The sequence below is a fragment of the Emydura macquarii genome, unplaced genomic scaffold (genome assembly GCF_026122565.2).
Source record: "Emydura macquarii macquarii isolate MOO-44397 ecotype Brisbane River unplaced genomic scaffold, CSIRO-AGI_Emac_v2 contig_3343, whole genome shotgun sequence".
NCBI classification, from domain to species: domain Eukaryota; kingdom Metazoa; phylum Chordata; order Testudines; family Chelidae; genus Emydura; species Emydura macquarii.
Genome location: NW_027133480.1, coordinates 1519731 through 1539385, shown reverse-complemented (window position 1 = coordinate 1539385; position 19655 = coordinate 1519731). Strand labels below are relative to the sequence as shown.

General features: G+C 39.8%; 1 protein-coding gene across 4 annotated transcripts in view; it reads left to right on the top strand.

Moving 5' to 3' along the window:
* The first annotated feature begins 2039 nt into the window (after nt 1–2039).
* Nucleotides 2040–19655, top strand: part of FAM53B (family with sequence similarity 53 member B) — a 120324-nt gene continuing 102708 nt past the window's right edge. For 2 of the 4 annotated variants that reach the window (XR_010917212.1, XM_067533442.1), the window contains exon 1: nt 2040–2528. The gene's annotated coding sequence lies outside the window, so the exon portion shown is untranslated. Of the gene's footprint in view, nt 2529–2676; nt 2738–15191; nt 19161–19655 lie in introns of those variants that run through there. The other 2 variants (XM_067533443.1, XR_010917214.1) reach the window with 2 other exon arrangements.

Genomic DNA, 19655 nt, shown 5'->3' with positions numbered 1-19655 from the left:
GAGCAAGAACCACTTCCTGGAAGGAAATGCTGAATGAGAGGAAGAATGGAGATAAAGGAAGGGGGGATAACCAGTGTTCTTAACCCTCAGTCCATGGGGATTCTGCATGTTCATCCAGATTTTCTTCTCTTTTTGGAATCCTCATTCCAGTGTGTTTAGATCATGTGGCATATTTCTAAGATGGTCCAGAGGTTAAAACCTGGTTGTTTATTTACTATGGGCAAGATTCTGACACCCTTCCTTGGCGAGAAGACATCTGTGCTGCCTCAGAGAGAGACTACTCCAGTCTCCTTAACTCAATCTCTTAGTGGGCCTGTTGACTGGAAGACTCCTGTAGTAGTAGATCATCTGCTCCTGTCACAACTCCACCTGTCCCTGCACACAACTCTGCAAGTGGACAGTACAGGGTATACATGTTCTTTGCACAGCCTCCCCACATCCTAACCTCTGCCCTCCTTGCATAGTAGATGATTTAAAGGTTCCGCACAAGGAGCTGTCCCCATTTGGGCATGTCATAAAACCGTGACATAATTCAGCATTATCAGTGGTCTCTGCTCAAGGAAAGTTCAGATCTAGAATAGCAGGGGTTAGGATTGAGGTATGTTGGCAGAGGGACATGGAAAAGTTTGCAGGAGTGACAATCTGATCCATATTCCTGTGGTCGCTCCAGTACTCTCTGTCTCCTCACTCTCAGGAGCCCAAAATTCACTCGTATTTATTTAGTAAAAGAAGGAGGGAGAGGAAATAGCAAAGGCTTGGATAACTTTCCAGGGCAAAGGAGAAAAATAAGTATCTCACTGCACAGTATTTAGGACCCATCTGATGAGCCAAATGTTTGTAAGGGGATCAGTGTGCGCCAGCAGGAGTCACTCTAGGCCTCCGAATGGAAATTTAGGAAGTTAACCGAAGTCTTCAAAATAATCAAAGGTCTAGGAGAATCATTTAACTGCAAGTGATAATGAACGTTTAAAGAACATTAATATTATTAAGTTCTGCAGCATTCTCGATCATTTATTAATTTTACTTCCACATGAGCTGGTTGCCTTTTTATTTATTTTTAACCCTTTTTTCAATGTATGAAGTAAAGCTATTTCCTGGAACAAACATTACAACTATCTTGAAGACTGCAAGAATGAAGATGTGGAGCAGTTTATATCAAGTTGCCTCAGACTCCTTAATCTCATTACCCTGCAGCAATACCTGTTGGGAGTAGTGAGTGGTCCCAGGGATTCCCCTACTACTACCTGCGAGTCCTAATTCTTGGCATCATCGGGGGGACCCATCTTTAGCATAAGATCTGTGTTAACTCTTAATTCCCTGAGAAGGATACATCCAACATAATAAAAAGATTCCAATATGCTCTGGTGATGGTGAAGTAGAATTGCAGGAGCACACAAGTTCAAGACCTAACTGTACAGACAGCTTTACATTTTTTATTTCACATGGTGATACAAGCTTCCTTGGTTAATTGATTAGAACCCAGTGAACTGTCATACAAGCCCAAAAACGAAGTCTGGCCTATTTGCGTTAATAAACATAAGGAATACACAAGTGATCAACTTGTAAGGGTTCAGAGAGTTATCAACCATAAAAGAGAATAAAGAGAACAGGGTTGTACTTCATACTATAAGCTTTTTACTTTGCAAGCCCCTCTGTAAAATGCAAAGTTGGTTTTATTACCTTGTGTAAAGCAGGTACAGTGTATATCCAAAGAGCAAGTAATGCCGCTTTCAAAGATTTGCCTGAAAACAGACATTCACTCACCCACAGATAAACGGGCTGGGTTGACAGCATAAATAAAGCTTTCATGCCTGACCTAAAAGCCAGATTATGTACTGGGGGACAGCAGAACACCGCTAACACGTGTTGAGCCTGCTTCAGGTAGCAAACACAACCCCACCCCGACCTTTAAACGGACGGGATGGGGCGGGGGAGAGATTCACCCCGACGGGATCTCGAGGGAGGGGGGCCAGGGACTGCTGCAGCCGCCGCCGCCCTGGGCGATCAGAACCCAGCAGCCGCTGGGCTGTAAAGCCACCAGCCCCTTTCCCCAGCAGCAGCCGCCGCCACCGCCACCGCCTCTCTGGGGCTGAGGCTGCGCGCTGCCCCTCGCCCAGAGCAGGAGGCGCTCGAGCCAAAGCCACGCCGGAGACGATTCGGAGCCACGGTCCCTGGCTCAGCCGGTGCCGGGGCGGGGAGCTCGCGGCGCTGCGCGGCGCCCCGCTGGACTCAGACACGCCGCGGACGCCGGCTGATGCACGGGCCCGTAATTGCAATAAAACGTAACCTTGATGAGGGCCGCCGCCGCCGCGCCCTGCCCTTTGGTGCGTGTTAAAGGGACGAGTTGAGAACAGTTCAGGAAGTGACAAGCCCATTTCCTTTCTGTTAGCAGCGGCAGATCGGTCCGGAGCACTCCCGATCCGGCAGGGGAGTCTGGCGGGCTCCCCCTGGAGCCTGGCGCTTCCAGCCCTCCCCAGGAGACCCACAGCCGGGTGCTGGAGGATGGGGACCTAATACAAAGAGACCGAGTAAGAGAGCCCCGCGCCAGGGGCCGCTGCCTTTCTCCTGCGCCGGGCGTTTGCTTTGCATCCTCTCCCCTTTCTCCCATTCCCCTGCCAGTGGTCTGGCCCTGAGCAGATATTGTTGCAATGTGTAAAATAGTAGAGCCGAGACACTTTTATTCTCTTCTTGGAGGGGGAGAGAGAGAGAGAGAGAGAGACTGGCCTGATGGCTTGAGGTGCGGGCTAGTTATTTTTTGTTTGTTTGTTTCTCTTTGTGCCGGGCTGGCTCGCCTCTCACTGAAGGGCTGGGGCAGGGAAGTGCCAGTGTGAATCCCAACGAAGCCAGCAAGGGAGCAGGGCTCCGCGGCTACTTAAAAGTCTGTGGTCTTGGCAGCCAGCAAGGAGGCAGAGCGAGCGAGGGGCTGACCGATCCTGCGGTATTCGTTTTCTCCGGTTTATAACTTCATCTTTCTCGGCTGTCATTGCAAAGCAGTTGTTAGGGAAGAGCGAGGAGGAGGGGGATGCGGTCGGGAGGGGGTGGCAGCTTGCTGAAAAGTTTGGGCATTATTACAAGACATCGCTTTTGTTGACTGAACTTTGCATGTAGCCCGAGATCTGGAGCCTGAGCAGCACCGTTTTGTTTTGTTTTTTGTTTTTGTTTTGTTGTTGTTGATTACTTTGCACAGAGCGGGACCATGCAGTGGCTGCTGCTTCCCATTGGGAATTGCAGCTGGAAGTGTGTATTAGGACCCCTCCGGGGTTGGATTTGTTGCTCTACTGTTTGCGCTGGTTAAAAATTGCATGCTTTGCATTTGCACATGGCGATAGGATCCGTCCTTGAAAGGTTCTTGTAAAGTCACATTTTTCTAATACGTCATTGATTTGTCAGTCCCAGGGGAGTTTATTCCCCAAGCTTGATGATGGCTTTTCTCTGCGGGTTAAAAGAAAGAAGGAAATCTGATCATAAACAGGCTTGCAAAGCTGACATGCTTTCTGTTGTCCCTGAGTGTTTTATAGCCCTCTCCATAATAACATTTGTCCACAGTGCTCTCTCTAGATGTGTATGGAGGTCCCACATACTGGAGCAGCAATATTTTCTGCAGCTACTTTAACTGGATATTGTTTCTCTTGTAACTCCTCAGGCATCGTACTGCTGAAATACAGCTCCTCAGTTCTTTATGCCTCAGTGTATATTTTAGACATACTGTACTTAGATGGTGAACAAAGAACAGCTCTTAGCTGCCTATGGTAAATGGCATTCTGCCTCCTATAGGCTATACTCTCTAGCATAAGATATACATTACATTCTTTGACTGTAGGGTACCCATTAGTGAACTGCACATTTTAACTTTAGGTGCATGTGTGTCAGTGTCTTTGTACTAGCTGGTGTATACTTTCCTATATTCAAAGCAAATTAGTGCTATGGTTGGCTGTTGTCAAATATGATGTTAGGATTTATTGCTCCCTTATCTTTTTGGGGGTTGTCTTAAGGCCTATACAAATTTTTGCTATTTGCTATTTGAGATATTCAAATGGCTTTTTTTTTTCCTCTTTAAAACATGATAGCATACTTCCATGTGACTTCCTTGCATACGTGCTAATAGCTTTACCTATGGGTAATAGCAGGACTGATTTCTTGCTGAGCCTATTACATCAGGCAAATAAATGGCAGCCACATTAACTGGTCCATATGGTATATGATCTTGTTAGCAGAGAAAATCATGTATGTGAGAACTCATTACTAATGCTGACAAAAGTAACAGCTAATCTTGTGAAATTATTATATATGTTGTCAGTTTTGTCATGGGGTCTGGTTTCATCTTAATTCTAATACCCAGCGCAGCTAAGGTTTGAGACTGAGTTATTAGGTGTTAATGCTCTGTATACTTTTATCTCCATAAAATAAGTTGGGGCTGGAAACACACCGCATGTCTCCATATTTGTATTACTAACCATTTTTTGATCATAGGAACATTATATCTCTGCTGAAATGATTTAAGATTGGGCTTTCATTCATACTCCCAGCAGTACAGTGCATATGGACTGCCCTAGCACGAACACTGCCCTGAATTCAGGAGACATTAGTGGCATGTGAGTTGGCTACAGAGAAGCTGTATCAAGCTATGAAACCAAAATACAATGGTGAAGCTGACCTGTGCCGAGAAAATGGCATCAATTAGGTACTTTGATGTTGCACATTTGTTGCAGGATAAAACAGTTTCAAGACCAATTCATATAGCCTAGCCAATAAGGGGGTGTGGTGGAGATGAAGTGGCCCTTCAATAGTTTTGGGGCTGTAGTGAACGACCATTTCTCTTGTGTTAGAATTAGTATGCTTTTGCCTCTGTAATTTTTTTCTGAATGTATCAGTTGATTCCCCTGTTCTTCGGGACTGGGAATAATGGTTAGCACAGCTGAAACTTGAAAGTTCTAACCACCAGCTACAAAACTCTGATCCACCTAGTTGTATCAGAACTTAAATGCACAGCAGCATGGACATTTGACTGAATGTATTGTATTGAAACACTTGCCAGCGCCATCTTTAGCCATTTAAACGTTTCCCTTCAACGATTCCCTCATTTTTTCACATTATTTCTTCCTGTTGGTAGCCATATTGTAGAATTTTAGTTCCTGGTAATAGGCGTGAGAGGCTTATCTAAGTATCATTATGTGAATCAGTCCAACAGAGGGTACTGAAGAGCAAGCAATCTGACTGTCTTTATAGATAGTCCATTGGACGCAAATACATTAGGGTTTTACATACATTTAATTGGATTCTGTAGAAATTACTCTAAAAATCTATAAAATAGTTAAAGCCATCCTACAGAATACTGTAGCAAGCATGTTTCGCCACTAAATTCTGTGAGACTGTAGGTATTTTGAACAGAGAGGTTACCATTTCCTTTGTATTGTTTAAGACTTTTCTCACCAGGAGTCTTAAAAAGATTTAATTTCCTTGACACTAAATATATATATATAGTGTTTGTAATAGAGTGCAAGCTCATGCACAATCAGTAGTTCAAAGGATTCATTTTCCATGCAGCCAGCATATATGTCTTTAGCAGTCTTCAGCTGGATTTGTAGTTTGGAAATATACCCATCTCCTTAAAAATCCCTCTAATGTGACATACAAAAAAGTAGAAATAATTTATTATATAATATGGTGATAAACCAAGCTTCATCTTGAGATTGAAACCAGATGTGGATGTTTTCTTTTTAAATGCTCAAACAACAGTAAGAGTATATTTTGGCAGATTAAAAGCTACTTGCAAATTGCAAAGGTAACACTATCTTGGAATAAACAACTTTGTAAAAATACTGAACACCTTGAGTGGCTTTACATTTCCTTCTTCTATCCTATTTAGTTCCATCATCTTTTAGCCAGATTCTTCATCCCTCTCTTGAAGGAGCCATTTTCTAAGCAGCAGTGATGCACATGGCATCTGCGTGGTCTGGTCTGCTCAGCTCTGTCCCTCTCCTGACAGCCACAGATATGATTTCTGAACAATACATAGAATATTAGAGTACAAAATGTGTTACTGTAATAGTTTTCAACTGACAAAGTGTCCAGTGCTGTAAGATATTGAGTGCCTTCAACCTGTGACTGATCTAGGACTAAATATTTACTAGGTCTGATTGAAAAAACAGAAAATTTAAGATACAATTTCTGTAGAAAAATTTTGGGTTAGCTCAAAAACCAAATGTTTGATGAAAAATGTTGTCAAAAGTATCAAAATCTGAATGCTTTGATCAGCCCTAATACTTACCCATGTTGGACCTCAGCCTACTGTAATTTTTGGGAGGAATATTCCACATTTGGAAAGAGGGAAACATTTCTCTGTTATAAAAAAAAATCAAGGTACAATGCTTGAAGAGTGTGTGTGTGTGTGTGTGTGTGTGTGTGCGCGACAGAGAGAGAAAGACAGAGTTTGCAAAGGATCGCAGACACTCCCCTCACCCCCAAAGTTGAGCCAGGTGGCTAAAGGGCACACTTTAATCACTCTCTTACCAAAAATGCTGCTCCTAAATTCTGATAGATTTCCCCAACATTGTTAAGGTTGTTTGAAGCTGCTCAGAGGTTTGGAATGTTAGAAGTAGCCCTGATGTAACTGCATTAATAGGCAGAATGCAGGTGGGGGCAGTCAAAGGTGCATGATAAGTGCCATTTACTACATGCTTCAAACAGCTGCCATTTTTAAATAACCATCTGCCATAGAAGTGTTTCTTTCTTTCAAGTCAGAGGTAAAATTTTCCTCCCCAGATTAAACTGATTTTCAAATGGCTGCAGAAGACACATTGTGCTCTCTCTCTCTCTCTCTATCTATCTATATATATATATATATATATATATATATATTCACAGAAAGAGAGGAGCCACAGCAGGAATTGTTTGCACTCCTTTACATTTCAAAAGTGGGCAGGTATTTTTTGTTTTTGAATCTCCAGACCCAAATTTTTTGTTTCTAGGTCAGATCTAAAACAGGGAGGGATATATTTCCTGGTTCTGATTTGTATACAGCCAAGGTTTCAGCAAATAACTTGCATGAGATTTCTATTTTATAAGGCAGAAATATTTGGAGAAAATCACAGTTATGTAGCACCCATCTAATGTGAACCTAGACCTGACTTCTAGCCCTGGCTGAGCTCTGAACCTGATCCCTAGTATAAATTAATCCAGATCTGACCCACTGCCTTCTATAGCTCAGATTCAGTATATATAGGCTGAGCAAGCAGTATACAAATCAGATCCAGAACTGATTTAGGCTAGGGTTCTGATATATACATATATATGAACCAAATGAACTACAATTATGTATATAATTATTTATATAATTTTAGTTTATTTTTTTCAATATAACAAGTTTTGATTCAATTTCAACAACTTTAAAGACACAATAAGGCATACAACTTTTGCCAGAATCAATACTAGATTTGTGAGTAGAACAGGTTTAAAGAAGCTTTCCCCTGCATAAATAGAGGTGTAACTGTGTTTTATACAATGTGTCTATTTTACATTACTGGTCAATTTCTGATTTCTTGACAGGCAGCTATATGGTTTGAGACTGTTTCTTTCACCCTTTCCTCTCCCCCAAAATTCTACAGGGTTTCTCTCCCTCATTCTGTATAGGAAAGTCCTTATAGCTCTTTCTGACAGTTGGAGAAAGTATATTTTCTGTGCTTTTCCTACAAAATCCCAGTTAAAGAAAGAAAAACAAAGCAAACTAACAAAATCAATTTGAATGGGCTGATTCTGATTCGCTTACACACCCTTTTTACACTGATGTAATTAACTTAATTTGAGTTCTTCCTGATTAACTTCAGTCTACTTCAGAGCAGAATTTGGACCAAATAGTTGAAGCAGTGAGAACTGCCAAAGTTGTTCATTGGTATTTACAGAGTTTAGTCTGCAGAGCCAGTCTGGCGTTTTTGGATTCCCTTGGCATGCTGTGAGATGTAGGGAATGATGATTCTTGTAAAATGCCTGCACCCAGAGCAATTCTGTATCTTAGGGTGAAAAAACTCTGAGGACAAGGTCTTGTTTCTTCTGGTGCTGTGGAGAAGCAGGACAAACAAGGTAGCATGAAATAGGCAGGATATATTTGTACAATGGAAATTGTGACGAGTTAAGGGCACCTGTTTTAGGAACAGAGACCCATATTATTGCTTTTTACTCCTCGTTCCCTCACAGGAAACGGAGGTCGAAGGGTGTGTGTGGCAGAAACAAGCTCTGCTGACTAGGGAAAACAAAAATATTTGAAGGGCCTTGGAGGACTTTGCATTTCAAAGGTTCCACATTGTAGAATTGATATCATGATATCACCAGGGTTAAAAACTGTGACAGCCATTTCTTTAATGCTTCCCTCTGTTCTTCTGCTGCTGGGGGCAAGTGGTTGGCGATCGTGGCAAGCTACATCGGGAACCTGTTTTTTGCATTGCAGAGGTCCTTACAAGGCCATTTAAGAAATATCATACTAACAGCTTCCCTTGTGTGTCTGATCCCAGGAGAACTAAATATAAACTAATCTGCATTAGAGAAGGGAATTTTCTACCATGCTACGATTGTAAGATTGTGAGTGTATCAGCCAATATGACGACCTAAATCAGAATGGCTGCAAATACTTAGCAGAGCACTCCATTAGCATGTAGGAAAATTTAAATTTGCACACTATCTCCATGAATATTATGAATGCAGTTTTATCAGAATGCAAATTTCAGGCCTATGGAATTAGTGCTATTCAGAATACAGATCTTTTACTATGTTTGTTAGACTAGATGCCACAGTGATGTGTGCATTAGAAATACCTAGGACAGACAGAGATGACATTTTAGAGAGACATCTAATTCATCTATCTACCTACCTGCTTTTATGACCCTATCACCATACTCTCTGGACACCTCTGTAGTGATAAAATTCATTACATGTCATGTGGGGAATGGACTGGATTTTGATCAGACTCACACTGTGAATCAGGAATATCTCCATTGAAGTCACTGTGGCTAATTCTCCTTTCACACCAGTTTTGCAGAAGTTTTACTGCTTTCCATTGAGTTACTCCTCATTTTTACTGATGTAAGGAAGAGCGGAATCAGGCTCCAGAGCTTCAGTTTTGCACTCTTATTTTGCATATCAATAATGTACATCATATACACGTGATGAGGGAATTTATTGTTTCATAACACAGTTATGCTATAAATTCACATTCACAGCCCAGCTGACTCCGACCTAGCTATTTGCTTAGGCCAGTAATGCAGAACATGGCTTCGGTACAGTGAACCAGCTAACCGATCATGAGGCTGTTTTGTTTTTTTCCATACTTTTATCAGTTGCTCACCTTTAGAAAGACAACATTTCCAAGTAAGAGTTTAATTCTGAAGTTCAGCCCTGTTCGTGCGAACCTCTGGACTTTGGTATTACAAAGTTTGCATTCATGGATCTCCAAGACATCAACAGATTAAATTTATTTTGAAAATTAAGAGCCTGATCCAGCAATTAATTCACACCCAGAACTTCTGTTGGTTTGAATAGGTTATTCCAACGGTTCTAAAGTTTGTCTCATAAGATTTGCGGCAGAAAAAGCCTGATATCACAAGGGCACTCTGGAGAAGAAATTGTTTTACATTAATAAAATGCATAAGTATAGAAACCACAACAAATGCCAGTCATTCTCAATAGTATAGGGACAAATTCATCCCAGTGTAATTCTGTAGCAATGATTGTATTTAAACTGAAGGTTTAAAAATTAGAATAATGAATACAGAATCGGCTGTGTTCATTTTGTGCATTGTACCAAAAAGGTCCAAGCAAACCTTGGTCATGGTTTTTGCTTTCAGAAAGTTAAATATAGCAGCAGCATTGGTGTTGCTGACTGTAGCCCATTTGAGTCACCCCTTAGGTTATGTAATTCCCTATTTTCATGGAACTTGGCCATGAAGTTTGCTTTTGGCAGCCAAAGGTTTAGCACTTTTTAAATTATGCTGGGCTGTAGGTACTGGATTGTGGATTGTGGAAAAAAGAGTTTTGCTTTTGGGTTCATATCTTTACAAATACAAGGCTTTGTAAAAAAAAAAAAAAAGAAATTTGACAGATGTTGATCTAACAGTTTAAAACTTTTTCAGTTTCCATAACTAGGGCACTACCCACTGTATTCACCTCCCTCATGAAAGGTACTGGGGCTTCTTCTTAGAGAACCCTGTTTCAGTTCCAACTCTGGTTAACCTGAAAGATCAGAAAGTCCTTAAAGAGATGTTTTGTTTTGTGCCTATAATACACATTTATAGTAGCCTAGATATGTGGCCATGTTTTGCCTTTGTTCTGCATGTGGATCAAGACCTATAGTCCTGTGTATTAGATTGTCCTTAATTTATACATTATGGGCAACACTCAGAGTGTATTTGATCATCACCAGTGCAACCTTCTATACTTTATCTAGGATTTCCGGTTTTAGGTTTCATTTGTGGAGAAAAACTGATGAAACTAATCCAACTAATTTTTCAGAGTTCAGTTTTTTATTTTTTAAATCAGCACTGATTTTAAATTACTGGTGCTAGCTATTTTGAAACATCAAATTGTGTTGTAGCCTGCTGTTCTTCTGCATTGATGCTCCTCATGGTGACATTATGAAAACTCATTTTAAATTTGTTAAAAGTTTGAGGTATCTATCTAATTTATTTCACATAGCTCATATTGTATAGTCCACTCATCAGCCAACAGGTTGTTTTGGACTTCTTGAATGGCAACAGGTCTGATATAATAAGGAGTATTATGATATAGTTTGGAAGGAGTAGAGAGATTTCTTCCTGTAGACAGGAGTGGTGTTTGCTAGGATAGCTTTTTGTAGGGAGGTATGGTTGTAAATGGTTAGAACATGGAACCTGGGGTCAAGAGACCTGGATTCTAGTCCCAACTTTATCATTGATTAACTGTGTGACCATGGACAAATTATTTTTCCTCTCTATGCCTTAGTTGCCCCATCTATAAAATAGGAATAATAATACTTATCCATCTTTGCAAAGAGCTATGGATGTAAAGCTTTAATTACAAAAAAATGCTCTTTATTTCTTTGGGAGGGTATCTAACAGTTGAGCAAGGCAAGGTGACTCTAGCCATTTCTTGTTTCACAATGATATGGAAAAATGGCAATACTTTTGAATGCTCTAAATTTTATATTTGTGTGATAACCTTTGTAACACTGAAAAGTAGCCTTCCAAGTTTGATAATACATACATGTCATGAAGTCACTACAAGTGTATGTTACTAAAACCCATTATAGTTTTTTTTTGCCAGAGCCATTAAAAACAATATTGTATAATGTATTTGAAGGGGCACGTTTTAATACTATTATATAGATGTCAAAACATACCATCAACTGCAAGAACTGAAAATCCATTACAATTAGGAAGACACAGAAAGCATTAAAAGAAAATCTACATTAGTCTTTTGTACCATCTCTATTAGCCTAGAAAAGATAATCCATTTACTGAAATATCAGTTGTGTTATAATTGAAATATAATGCAATAGAGAGTGTTTTGCACAATGAAAGGATCATGTTTAAAGAAGATTTAAAGTTACTGATAGATTCATTTGGAAACTTATTCACCTACAGTTTCTGTTGCTCATTGTGTATGCTGTTGGTCGAAATTTCTTTTCCCATAAAGGTTTTGGATGAATTGTTATTATTGGATACAGGTCAGGAGGGGCAGAGACTAGGTAAAATTGCAAACATTTTTCATACTTGCTATCTAGAAGGCTGAACATTGGCTAAATAATTCAGACTATAGATGTGATCCTATTTCCACTGATGTGAAAGGGAGTTTGTTATTGATTTTAGTGGGTGCTGGAGCAGGCCCTATATCTCTATAAAAATAACTAATCTGGCTATAAACTATGAAACTAAATGAATGTACAGTAGTTGCATGCAGTAGATCTGCTGTTTGTCATGACTATATGTATCTATATACAGATAGATATATATTGAAGTGAGCAATTTTATAACACTGAATTCTTTGGAAACAATTTTATCCTAAGACTTCTATGGCTGGGCTATGAATAATAGAGAATATCCAAACCATTCCCATGAATATAATACATACGATCTGTTTTGACAAATTAAGTATTTTTAACTTCATTTTTAAAACTCAAACTCTTTTCTGTGATTGATTGGATTGCTTGCACCCTCATTATGTGCAGACGATTGTTTTAGCTGTGTGCATGCCTCTTATGTACTGTGACACTGCTATAATTCACAGACAATAAGATTTCAGATTTTAAAAAATAACAATAGAACTGAAATGAAAGTCCAAATTACAGACCATGCTTACTCATGGTGAGTAGCACTTACACAAGTAGTCCCATTGACTTCATTGGAACACACTGCCTTTCAGCATGTGAATTCAGACAAATTAGGAAGTAGTAAGTCGCGCTTTATGCCTTTTTAAGGATATCTCAATTATAAGACATTGTACAAAGCACTGCAAAGGGAAGTGAGTGATATTGACAGAATAGTTCTCAGTTATTGAAGAAACTCTGGAAGTTTTGTCACCATCACGTGCCCATCAAACACAACAATTCTCCACACTAACTTCATAGTGTCTACGTGTCTACATCAGGGCAAATCCTGAAATCCTTACTCAGTTCTTCCCAACTGGAGTTTGTCCAAGTTGTGACAGAGTAAAACTTCAAGTTGTGGCCCACAGACAAACTTCTAAAACCAACAAACCTTAACTATCTACCCCATGTTATGTATAAGAATCCTATCACTATAATTCCTAAGAACTGTACCATCTTCCATTCTACCTATGAACAGCAGACACTGACTTTAGCATTAAAACAATGTCTTCTTCTCTTTTAATACTGTGAACTGTTAGTTTTTCCATGCATACTAGTCATATTGACCCATCTAACCTACAAAAATGTGACCACTAGAATACTCTCTCGTGTATTAGTTGGCAGCGGCTATATGTAAAAAAAATGAATCAATAAGAAAGAACTCAAAAGAGGAGTGAAATCATCTTATACCTGTTGGACAATATGAATCAGACATCCTGCTAGATATGGGTAGTCCAAATGTTTGCAGACTGAAAACAAGAAGACTGTGGGTTGATGGATTTCTGATCTGTTTATAAATCTTCTGTTCAAAACTGGAGTAGGAGAGATGGAGCATGGTTTGATGTAAGAATAGAATTAATCCCCTCATGTGTTTTAAATCGTTGGGTTTTTCAGGGATGATCCCGTCATGAGTTTCACTGAGGCAACAGGCTCAAATTTACATAACTGGTGAATGGAATTCTTATTAACCCTATTCACCTGATGTAACTTTTGACACCTCATGTGGTAAAAATGTCTTATTTGGTCATGTTACTGTGTTCTAACATTTCAGAATAATATCTGTACAATTTTTAAGTAGTTTTCATCCCGAAGGATCTCAAAAATCTTCGCAAATATTTTCAGTAGTGTATACAATCCCAGCATTTACAGTTGTTAAAAAGTTAGTACAGTGTGCGCGTTGTGTAGACCTTTTCCTATAATAAATACATAATTTTACTAGGTGTTATTATTTACTTATATGATGCCAAATGTGTGCATGCTACTTTACATATATGGGGTGAGACAAGTTCCCTGCCCTCAAGAGATGCGGAGTATAAAGTATCTTATCAAATGAGATCCGCTTTCTAGCAAGAGAACTAATTAGGCAACCCTTTGATATGCATACATAATTCCTACTGTTGCTAATGAGAATTACATGATTTTATTGAGGGCAGAATATTATTTACTTTATTTATGACTGAAGATTGATTGAAATATAGCCTCAGCTGCTGCCAGCTGGCCCTCAATGGAGCTGTGCTGATTTACACTGGCCCACTTTTTTAAAAAGAGGAAACATGTCTAACAGAGCATGCCCATTCAGAGAAAGAGGTCTTCTAATATTCAAGTAATAAAAGCCCATACAAGACACACTGTAGTGTTTAGGCAACTTTCGCTACCTTGAAAGAGAGTCAGAAACATTCATTTTTCTTTCTCACATAATTTTCTAAGTGAAGGAAGGCCCCTTTAATTAATACAGAATCATAATAGTAAAAGTGTTTTATGGGATTAAAATAAAATGAAACATAAATCAATTAACATCAAACAGCAAAAGTAGCTACAGAATCTAAAAAGGGTTATACCAAGGGGTGGAAGTGCAACAGTAAGATTTCATGTGGGGGATGGAACAAACTACTTCACCCTGCCAGAAGAAGTCAAGTTTTAAATGTCTATTAGAGCCTATAAGTGAGTCTTTTTGCATTGGACAGCCCAGTCACACATGGAGTTTTGGGAAGGTTTCTTTAAATTCATGAAGAAGCCAAGAAATGGTTACCAGTATCTGATCATAGACCTTTGGTTTATCCTTTCTCTGGAAGGAAATACATTCAAATGTTGCTGTCTCTAAAAAGGGGTTGATGCATGTTAATCAAGTAACGATACGTAATTACAGTATTGCCAACTCTCACAATGTTTCGTGTGTTTCTTAAATCCACAGCCGCTGGAGTCAACAGATTTTAAATGAAAGGTGAGCTTCTCATGCAAATAAATGTGTTACTACCTAGTCGTGGTTGCTAAGGAACGCTTGAAAACGTCAAGCAAGTGCTCCCTAAAGGCTCAGAAACCAGTAGACAAAGGAAAACAACCCAACATTGACTTAAAAATCATTAGATTTTTTTTTTTTTTTAATCTCATGATTTTGGGTGGCCTCATTCATGATTTTCAAATGCTTGGAGTTGACAGTATTGTAATTACTTCATGTGACATGTTGATATGGGTTTTCCCATGTACCAGGAATGAGTTTTCTAGCTTCTGTCTTTGCACTGAGGAATCGTTCATTGTTGTGCATGGACAAAGTAGCTGACACAGTTGTATACCTAAGTAGTACATGGACTGATGTCCGCTTTCAGGCTGTTTCGGAATCAGCATTTAGGTCAGTTCTCCTCAGGATGTTGCTTCAGAAGAGAACTATGGTGAGACCAGAAATATGCTGGAAGAAGCACATGGGAGCCCTTAGTTAAAAATCGTGGCTCAAAATGGATTGGAACCTCCTTCTTTTGTACTTCCTATTTCCCGGCTCCACATGTGAGCACTGAGGATTCTATTTCACTTCCTGATTTTCATGGAGCAGAAGGGAGTGGGGAGGGAGGGAATCAAGAGATGAGTTAGATGTTCTGTTTGAAGAAATGGCTAGCTGCACTTGTGGAGGCTTCTGCCTGATGCATACCATCACAGCTTTGCTATCATAGTCTTCTTTCCTCAAAACCTCTCGTAAGTGTGAGGGGAGAGAAGGCTGAAGTGTGAAAGAAGGTTGAGAAATCATGGCCTAAAATAAACTTTAATCTGAGCCTTAACTTCTTTCTTATTTGATGCAAATATAGCCTTCAGAATAATTACTTTTGAATACCATAAGTAGATAATTATTCACTAGCAAATACTACAAAGTCATCTTGCTGTTGGATGGTATCAATGGGAAAATGCAGATTTTCTCTTCGGTGGATGTGCATGCAATCCTAAATGATGCAATACTGAAGGGAATTAAGCAGTATCTCCGAGGCAGAGTTTGAAGAACGCTGAAAATAAGGTGCTTGGTTCAGCCTGAATACAAGCAGATATTGTTTCATTTGTGTTTGCTTTTCAGTCTCTTTTTCTAACATTTCAGAGGCAGGTTAGATTGCTTTACTTGTGCTGGTGCATATTTTCTTATGTGAGTAATCTCAGCAGTTTAGTGGAGCTACTCCGCTGAGTATGTGTGAATAAGTATTCTCCAGTGTGGCCCTCAGGGAGACATTTATAGGGCTAGAATTATGAGTTCTAGTCTCCTGCTATTTCTACCCTCCAGAAACTGAAGTACCATGAGAATACCAGATTTTGTATTATTTCACCCTCATAAATGGCTCCCGGAGGTGTTAAAAATGCCAGTTAAACCATAAACATAAATACTAGATCTCCACATATATCTCACTAGAATGGTTTTCAAGAAAGCAACGTCTTTAGGTGCTACTTGGCTTTGATTCAAAGGACTGTAATGTCAGCTGGATGTTGCTTTGACTTCTTTGAAGAGAAAGACTTTGTGAGAAAACATGAACAGGCTGAAGCAGCAGCAGCTATTATATCTCATCACAAAATTAAACCACTCCTGAAGATACAGATTCTGCCATTTTTATTCATATAGGGTACTCCGTGAGTTTTACTCTGTGAGTCTCATTAAAACAAATTCTGCCAATCTTACTCACAATGAGTAGTGCCTTACTTCTCAAGTGGTCTGATTGAAATCAGTGGAACTACTTGTGGCTTTTAGAGTTTCCTCTTACCCAAAGACCTGAGAAACTTCTGGAGATATAAGTAATGTTGTCATGCTCATTTGCTCTTGACTTATGAAGGCATCTGTATCCAGTTTGTCCACTTAGCTCAAATGGGGTCATATGGGACACAGATTTCCTATCTATCTTTTCGTCCTCTCATTCCCTTACATCCCATTCCTATTGAAGCTTCACAAAAGTTACCATCACCTCTGATGGATACTCTCATGTTCCAAATGTAGAACTGAGCATTGTAATATAGTTGGCAATAGCTGCAGGGGTTCTCAGACTTTTTTTGCTGGGACGCCCTTTGAAAATATTTCAAGCTGTGATGATCCCCCATTCCAAAAAAGATGAGGAACCCACCCCCCATGCCATGCCACCCTTACTTCTGTGCTGGTGTTGGGGGTGGCGCTGCTTTCAGAGCTGGTCACCTGGCTAGCGGCTCTTTGGCCACCCAGCTCTGAAGGGTTTGGGCTGTCAGCCCTACACATTTCTCACAGCCAGAGCCCCGGCATGCGTGGGGGCTAACAGTTCGTGACTCCTTCATAATAACCTGGTGACCCCTTGAGGGGTCACGACCCCCAGTTTGAGAACCCCTGAGGTATAGGAAATAGCTTCAGCATTTCCCTCCAAATCTTCCTTAATTTAGCATAGTGGATGCAACCAGTCCTCTCTGTGCTCTGATGAATTATGAGGAACAGGAAGGGAGAGTTCCCTCCCCTCCCCCTCCCTGTATTTCCATATCTCAGCTAGAACTATTAAAATTGGCTCATTTGCAGCTTGCACACATAGGAACCATCTTCTGGTAACAGATTGTTATGTGCTCAATGAACCTGAGGAAAACAAGAAATTTAAAGGTTGCAGGGCTACCCAAGTTTGCTCTTCAACCTGCCAAATTCACACTAACTCAGACAACTCACAGATGTTTGGCTCCTCATTCATTAAAGAGATTTATGTAAGGTACAGGGCTCCAAAATCTATTTCCAGCATGCTGAAGAGTCCTGGGTGGCAATCAGCCATTTGCAAGTATGAGTTGAAATCCAAATGGAACCAGCTCGACTGAATGTCTTTGTCACTCCAGTTACACTCCTCATTACCATACAGAAGGGAATAACTGTCCAGATATTACCACCTCTGCAGGGGCAATCAGAACAGCCTAACTGGAATGACTATTCCTTAACCAGTTGAAACCTTTTTGACTCAATTGTTTAGGATCAGTGGGTTCTTTAGGAATGTGTGTGTGGAATAATATCCACTATTATAATCCATTCTAAGGCCTGCTTCAGTCAACTACAAGGACAGTCAATTTAGGGTACTCAAAAGCCACAGGCACAGAGAGAATCTATATATTCTAAAGAAACTAGAACTGTATTTAAAAAAGCAAGCCCCTATTATTTTCCAGTTGCAAAAAAAGCCTCCGCTGTATAATACTTTGCCGTGCTGGTTATTTTGAGCCAGCTGGCTAAAACAAACATACTAACAGATGTGTGAACTTCACCCAGGTATCTCATCAGGATGCTAACTTTAGCTGCAGTACCTAGGTGTGGCCAGTGAGATTAATTAACCCTAGACAGTCAAAACACAAATGTCCCTCTGAAATTATTGAACTGTACTTATAACAGCTATAGCTAGTTTTCATTCTTTGGTTTCCTGAAAAGAAAAAAAATGAAAATATCTCCGGCACGTAAGAGGCAGCTGTCCTATGCCAGCTGTGTGGGATCAGAACAAAGATGTATATATTATTGTAATTGATGTGTTTGACCTTTCATTAAGATTTATTATGGCATATTAGCTCAACTGAGTGACACTTTATCTGGCTTGCCTCAAATGAATTGTTACATCATTTCCTTCCATCTTTAGATTTAGATAGTTTAGAGCTTTCCATTAGGCCTCAGAAAACACATAGACAGAAAGAGTCACCCCTTTCAAAACCAGAGTTGTAAGCTACTCTTCTACCCAAGGAAAATATTTGAAGAACAGGCTGCCTAAAATGTCTCTGTGCTGAGAAAAACTAACACCTCAGCAGTGGAAAGTGTCCCTGAGAACAGTCCCCAGTTTAGGTTATTAAATAACAAAAATTGCCCAATAATGCAGATTATGACAATGGCCGTTAAGATTTTTGAACTGTCTCCAACCCTATGGATTTTAACCGTAATGATGGGATCTGTAATGGAATAGATACTAAATAACGGGTTTTGCATGCTTGTTGTGCCTAGATGACATTCTTCATGGGTCACTGGATTTGAGAAACTCAGATCATTCAGTCTGCTTAGTTCATCTGAGCAATTTGAATCTTAGAACTTTCCTGCCGGATCATTTTTCTGGGCTTTACACCAGACTCTACAATCTAATTAGAGCCTTGGCAGTAAGTCAACAATGCCAGGACAGCCTCGGGTCTTCAAGCATCTCATTAACAACTCATACATCCTAATGCAGAAAGCTCAATTGTTTCCCTCTACCACACCCCAGTCCCATTTTGCACTGGGTTGCTCTGTCTATCTAGGTTCTTCAATTCAGCCTTAAGAAAACAGAAAAACCTTGCTAACTTGTCTACCTGTCCTGTGAAAGGCTGTATTCTCTGGTGGTGCAGGTGAATTCCACTAGTACTCAATCCATCCAGTCCCTTTCTGGTGTTCACCACTGACACTTTGACATTGTTATAGGGAACATTCGCATTCTGAGGTACAGTTTTGCAGCTTAAGCTTTCTGCAAGACAAACTCCTTCATATAAATCACGAAGAACTCTGAGCAAGCAAGTTCTGAGCCCACCAAGAACTCTCTGCCTTTGGAGCATTATTGTCTGGCTGTAAGTAGATGGACATCATTTCACAAAGGTAGGCATTGATATGGATTTAAGTAATATTTGAAGTATGTCTATGCTTTGAAAAGTGATTCTGTAAAAATGGCATGGTAGGATTCCATGTTTATTGTTTCTCAATGACTTAAGTTTGTTCTGTTTATGGGAAAAAATGTTTTTCTGTTTGCCAGCTCAACATGGGAAATGAAAGTTAAGCTGGATTCTTCCTGGCTTGAGCATCGCCCTCAGTAATTAAAAGTCTGCAACTGAAACTGTAGATGATGCCCTTGGAACAGAATCCAGCTCACTCTCCCATAGCTATATTGGTTCTGGAATAAAAATGGTAAAATCTTATTTTTGTCACTATTGTAAATAAATCAGACTCTGAATACAGGTTTATTCAGTAAGAAGGTGCCAATTTTACAGTCATTTTTCTGACCATATCCGCACTTTAAATTGAGATCTCTCAGTGACTTAAGATATGAGTGATCCCTTTTGTGCCATTATAATGGTCTTCTATGAGAAGTTTTAT